The sequence below is a fragment of the Sebastes umbrosus genome, chromosome 11 (genome assembly GCF_015220745.1).
Source record: "Sebastes umbrosus isolate fSebUmb1 chromosome 11, fSebUmb1.pri, whole genome shotgun sequence".
Classification (NCBI taxonomy): Eukaryota; Metazoa; Chordata; class Actinopteri; order Perciformes; family Sebastidae; genus Sebastes; species Sebastes umbrosus.
Window position 1 is genome coordinate 30,559,440 of NC_051279.1, and position 5,540 is coordinate 30,564,979.

Here is a 5,540-nt window from a genome sequence, read left to right on the forward strand (position 1 = left end):
CGAAGGGAAGAAAGCAGCATCAATGTAACGTTACGTTCACTAAAATTAAACGCTTGTTTTTGCCACTGACAGGCTCAGATTGTTATTATAGGTGTCTGACAACATTATGGACTGGATCCTACAGAGAAATAAAATGTTAAAATGTTTGTTATTGTGTCCAAGGCGGCCATCAGATTCAAAGACCTCATCAATGTTGTGGAAATCATCTAAATATGCAGCCACAACATTGAAAAATCTTTTAGATAACACTAAGCTACGCTTTCTGTACTCCAACACAACAAACTCTACCCGGCTGACACTTTTCCACCATGCATGCATTCCACTATTCCTGTGGTTCCCAACCTGGGGTCCGGGCCCCCCTTAGAGGGGCACCAAAGATGCCACGATTTTTATGCTCTGAGTTGCCAAAATTAGATTTGAACATGTATAACTAAAACCATAATAACACACAAAACTATTCAAAAAAATATATATTTTTGCTACTTAGTAGCATGTCAGCATATAAAGATCAGGCTAATATTATTAGTATTATACCATTGTAGAATTAGATTCTATTCTATTTCCAATAACTGTGTTATGAAGCAAGAAAAAGATAGATGTAATTGTGACAGGGTCAAAAATGACTTGTGCATGTTTTATGTTTTATGGTTGTTTTTATTCTATTTTGCATGTTTTATGGTTGTTTTTATTCTATTTTGCATGTTTTATGGTTTTTATTCTATTTTGTATATTTTATCCCTGCTTGTTGGTTGCTTTTAATATGTAGAATGAAGTGTGTTAAGATGTCATGAACTGGACCCGTGGACAGCCACACCCCCAATCAAAGAGACTGATTAGGAGAGGAGCAGCAGGTGTGGCTGAGAGCCTGCAATTAGCAGGATGTAGCACAGGTGGAGAGGACACAAAAGGAGAGAACGGCTCGCAGCAGAAGAGGAGATCTTCAGTCAGAGACAGTCCAGAGACAGCAGTGCAGCAGAAAAGCCCTCCTGCTACTACCTACCAGCCCAGTGACCTGAGAGTCCTGTGAGACTACATGCAGCAGACCGTGTCCGCCAACGCAGATTCACTCAAAAAACGTAAGTACCCTTTGGTACATTTACGTGGCGGACACACTGAAACAGACCAGGATAGCTTTTATCTGGAGTTGTGATAGCCAAGTAGTGGCGAACACACTACTGGTCCTGGTCTCCGTTATTTCACAGTTTCGGACGGTGCTGGAGAGACGGCCGAGACGGGCAGACGGCTGTTGGAGTACGGGAGGAGCTAAGACGCGGACACGGGAGGATCGCTGGACTGGACTGGACTGGAGTGGACTGAACTGGATTAAAGAGCCGGATTGGACTAGATTGGACTGGACTTTTTATAGGGTTTTTAACCTTGTTGCTAGTAACATTTTATTCTTTCTAGCTTTTAGATTAATCATTAATTTTTTAGACCCATGCTATTTTAATTGCAATAAATCTGGTTTTAATTTGATTTAAACTTCTGCCTGTTTTTTAACTCTGCTCACCTGATTTAAAAGAACCTGAAATTATCAGAGTCCTAGGCTCCAAGTATTTCCTAGGTGGTGTTGTCGGCTCTAAGCAAAAACATTAATTGTTAAACTCTAACTGGTACTTTAAGATGCGGCCTTGCTGTTGGGCCCGGGACACATAATCATTTCTAAAATGCATATGTTTTTATCTAATAAAATATCCATATTTGTTAGCATTTAGCTGACAAGTTATATTCATTAAAGAAAGTTGATTTAATAAAGAATTAGACTAACTAACCAATTTAATACACTGAAATGCCTTGTTCAAATTCAGGGTTTTATTTGTGGATTTGACTTCAGAAAATCAGCTTTTCTAAGAAACAAGTAGAGGGGTGTTGTGAGGTGCAGGAGAGCAAGATGAAAGGTCATGAAGTTGCTTGAAAAATAGGGCAGACTTTTATTTTCAGTCTGAAAAAAAAATCATCAAACAAAAGGAAAAACACAGGGGGGGGGGGAATCCTCAACTTCACATCCACTGCTCACCACAGGTCTGGTGCTGCTCTTTGAGAGAGAAACCTCTGCCTTCACACGTACTAATATAACCTGAGAGACACGCCCTTCCAGTTCAGACTGGCCTATCAGGTGAGGACTAGGTGAGGAGATTGGATACACATGAAGTGAGAACCTGGTCAATCAGAGCACACCTGAACACACCTGGAGGCACTCAGTCCCCGTCAGTCAATGAACCACTCAACTACAGACCAAAGAAAACACAGAAAACTGTGATCTATCCCACTTGGCTTAACCAAATAGTGAGCGATGGAGTTGGTGCTTCCTCACAGGGGGGCTTTGAGGAAAATAGTTTGGGAACCACTGCAGTATTCCATCATTGTCCTCAGTGAGACTCTTTCCATAATGTTGTCAGATGCTTATAATAACATGTCATGGTAAAAACAAGCACTGTTAGTAGACGTAAATGAAGGTGCCAGCTTAGCACCATAGCGAGCAGCTGCCGTCTACAACACTCTCCCTCAATACTGGACCAATTTCAGACATTGTTGTCTCCATTATTCACAGTACCAATACCAGAGACCCTTTAACCTTGGGCTTGTCACTCTGCTAATCACAACTGACAGGCTTGTCAAACTGTAATCTATAATGTGTCACATGTAATCAATAAACTGACGAGGTGATGAATGCAGTTCATGAGGTGCATGCCTGAATAATAGAGGATGGAAAAGGTTAAGCGTCCTGCTTTAGGTTACGAAGGATCGATGTATGCAGACAGTCCCACCGACTCCAAAAGAAGAACCCAAAATAACTCCCCCTCACACCTCAGGCACCACTGGAGCCACTGAGGGGAATGGATGGGTGAGGTAAGTGTAAGCTGCTCTGGGCGATCAGGTGGAGCACAGAGAGGAGCACGGACCTGAGAGTTTTTTGTTTTTTTCCCCCATCCTGGCTGTCAAGCCAGATCACACCTTTATATGTTGGTCTCTGGATTACAAGAGAGTGGCATCGCCCCCCCCTGAGGTAACTTTCTCCTCTTGTTTGTCACGGAAAACAAGATAATCACATCGTAGAATCAACCTCACAAATTCTTGGTTCTTGTTGGTGATGCTACCTACTCACGATCTAAACCACAGAGCCACACAACATTTACAGTGGAGGAAATAAGTATTTGATCCCTTGCCAATTTTGTAAGTTTGCCCACTGACAAAGATAAGAACGGTCTATAATTTTAATGGTAGGTTTATTTTAACAGTGAGAGACAGAATATTAAAAAAAAATCCAGAAAATCACATCATATAAAAGTTATAAATTGATTTGCATTTGATTGTGGGAAATAAGTATTTGATCCTCTAGCAAAACATGACTCAGTACTTGGTGGAGAAACGTTGTTGGCAAGCACAGAGGTCAGACGTTTCTTGTAGTTGGTCACCAGGTTTGCGCACATCTCAGGAGGGATTTTGGTCCACTCCTCTTTGCAGATCATCTCCAAATCCTTAAGGTTTCGAGGCTGTCGCTTGGCAACTCGAAGCTTCAGCTCCCTCCACAGATTTTCTATGGAATTAAGGTCCGGAGACTGGCTAGACCACTCCATGACCTTAATGTGCTTCTTCTTGAGCCACTCCTTTGCTGCCTTGGCCGTATATTTTGGGTCATTGTCGTGCTGAAAGACCCATCCACGTCCCATTTTCAGTATCCTGGCTGAGGGAAGGAGGTTGTCGCCCAACATTTCACAGTACATGGCCCCGTCCATCCTCCCTTCGATGCGGTGAAGTCGTCCTGTCCCCTTAGCAGAGAAACACCCCCAAAACATAATGTTTCCACCTCCATGCTTGATGGTGGGGATGGTGTTCTTGGGGTTATAGTCAGCATTCCTCTTCCTCCAAACACGGCGAGTCGAGTTGATGCCAAAGAGCTCAATTTTGGTCTCATCTGACCACATCACCTTCTCCCAAGCCTTCTCTGAATCATTCAGGTGTTCATTGGCAAACAGACGGGCCTGTACATGTGCCTTCTTGAGCAGGGGGACATTGCGGGCACTGCAGGATTTTAATCCATTACGGCGTAGTGTGTTACCAATGGTTTTCTTGGTGATTGTGGTCCCAGCTGTCTTGAGATCATTAAGAAGTTCCTCCCGTGTAGTTCTGGGCTGATCCCTCACCTTTCTCATGATCATCGTTACCCCACAAGACGAAATCTTGCGTGGAGCCCCAGACAGAGGGCGATTGATGATCATTTTGTGTTTCTTCCATTTCCGAATAATGGCACCAACAGTGGTCTCCTTCTCACAAAGCTGCTTGCTGATGGTCTTGTAGCCCATTCCAGTCTTGTGCAGGTCTACAATCTTGTCCCTGACGTCCTTAGACAGACCTTTGGTCTTGCCAACGGTGGAGAGGTTGGGATCTGATTGTGGACAGGTGTCTTTTATACAGGTAATGACTTGAGACAGTTGTCTTTTATACAAGTCACGAGTTGAGATTCAGAGTACTTTCTTAAAGCGAGAGGACTAATCTAACCGGTCTTTGGGGGCCAGAATTCTTCCTGGTTGCTAGGGGATCAAATACTTATTTCCCACAATAAAATACAAATCAATTTATAACTTTTATATGATGTGATTTTCTTGATTATTTTTTTTATATTCTGTCTCTCACTGTTAAAATAAACCTACCATTAAAATTATAGATCGTTCTTTTCTTTGTCAGTGGGCAAACTTACAAAATCAGCAAGGGATCAAATACTTATTTCCTCCACTGTAGGTTTGTAGCACTTTTTGAGAATACAGTATGCACTTATCCGCTGAGAGCTCTCAAGAGAGGACGGGTGTTTGCAACAGGGAGTATTGAATCGAAGAGGTTTCTGTATTAAGCCACAGGAAGCTGATAAGTGAGTGGATTTCAAAAAGGTCGGGACATTTTTCTAGCTCTCATGCTGAGACATTGTTTGACAATAGAAGGTGTACAAGCCTGTAATGGGGTCTCTCAGTGAGCAGCCTCCCTCCATGCAGCTATAACTCAATGTCTATGAATCAACATCAATCCTATGAAAACTAGGATGGATAAAAATACATTTTCTGATTCAACATGTTCTGGATAGTATCAAAGCTCTTTCTGTCATTTGACCAATATCAGTTTGGATTGCTTTCCTAATAAGCAAAAAACTAAACAATATGACAGTCTAACCATAAAAAATGAAACTAAAGTGTGGAGAAAAAAAAGACATCTGAAGAAATCCAAGCTGTCAATCATTTCCATCCGCTGCCCAGCTGCACTGCCACTGACTACTAACCACAGCTGTACGTCTCCTTCAGATCGGCTTTATTTATATAAAAAGAGCGAAACCTATGGTGCTGAAAAAAAATATATCGATTCAGGTGAACCTCCCGATATTCACAAATCAATATATTGTAGATACACATTAAAGAACAATTCATCTAAATCAAATCTGATTATAATCTGATTATATTTTAAATTTAAATCATATACATTGAGTGAAATGTTCCTTTATGCTTCATCTCATTTGTTTCTGTTCTGTTTGAGTAGATGACCTGACTTTTTCT

At 41.7% G+C, this 5,540-nt stretch overlaps 1 long non-coding RNA gene across 1 annotated transcript; it reads left to right on the forward strand.

Moving 5' to 3' along the window:
* Positions 1-607: 607 nt before the first annotated feature.
* LOC119497241 lies at positions 608-1,475 on the forward strand. The gene is made up of 2 exons (XR_005208890.1): positions 608-1,076; positions 1,203-1,475. It is a non-coding gene; the product is annotated as an uncharacterized LOC119497241 (long non-coding RNA).
* The last annotated feature ends 4,065 nt before the right edge of the window (positions 1,476-5,540 follow it).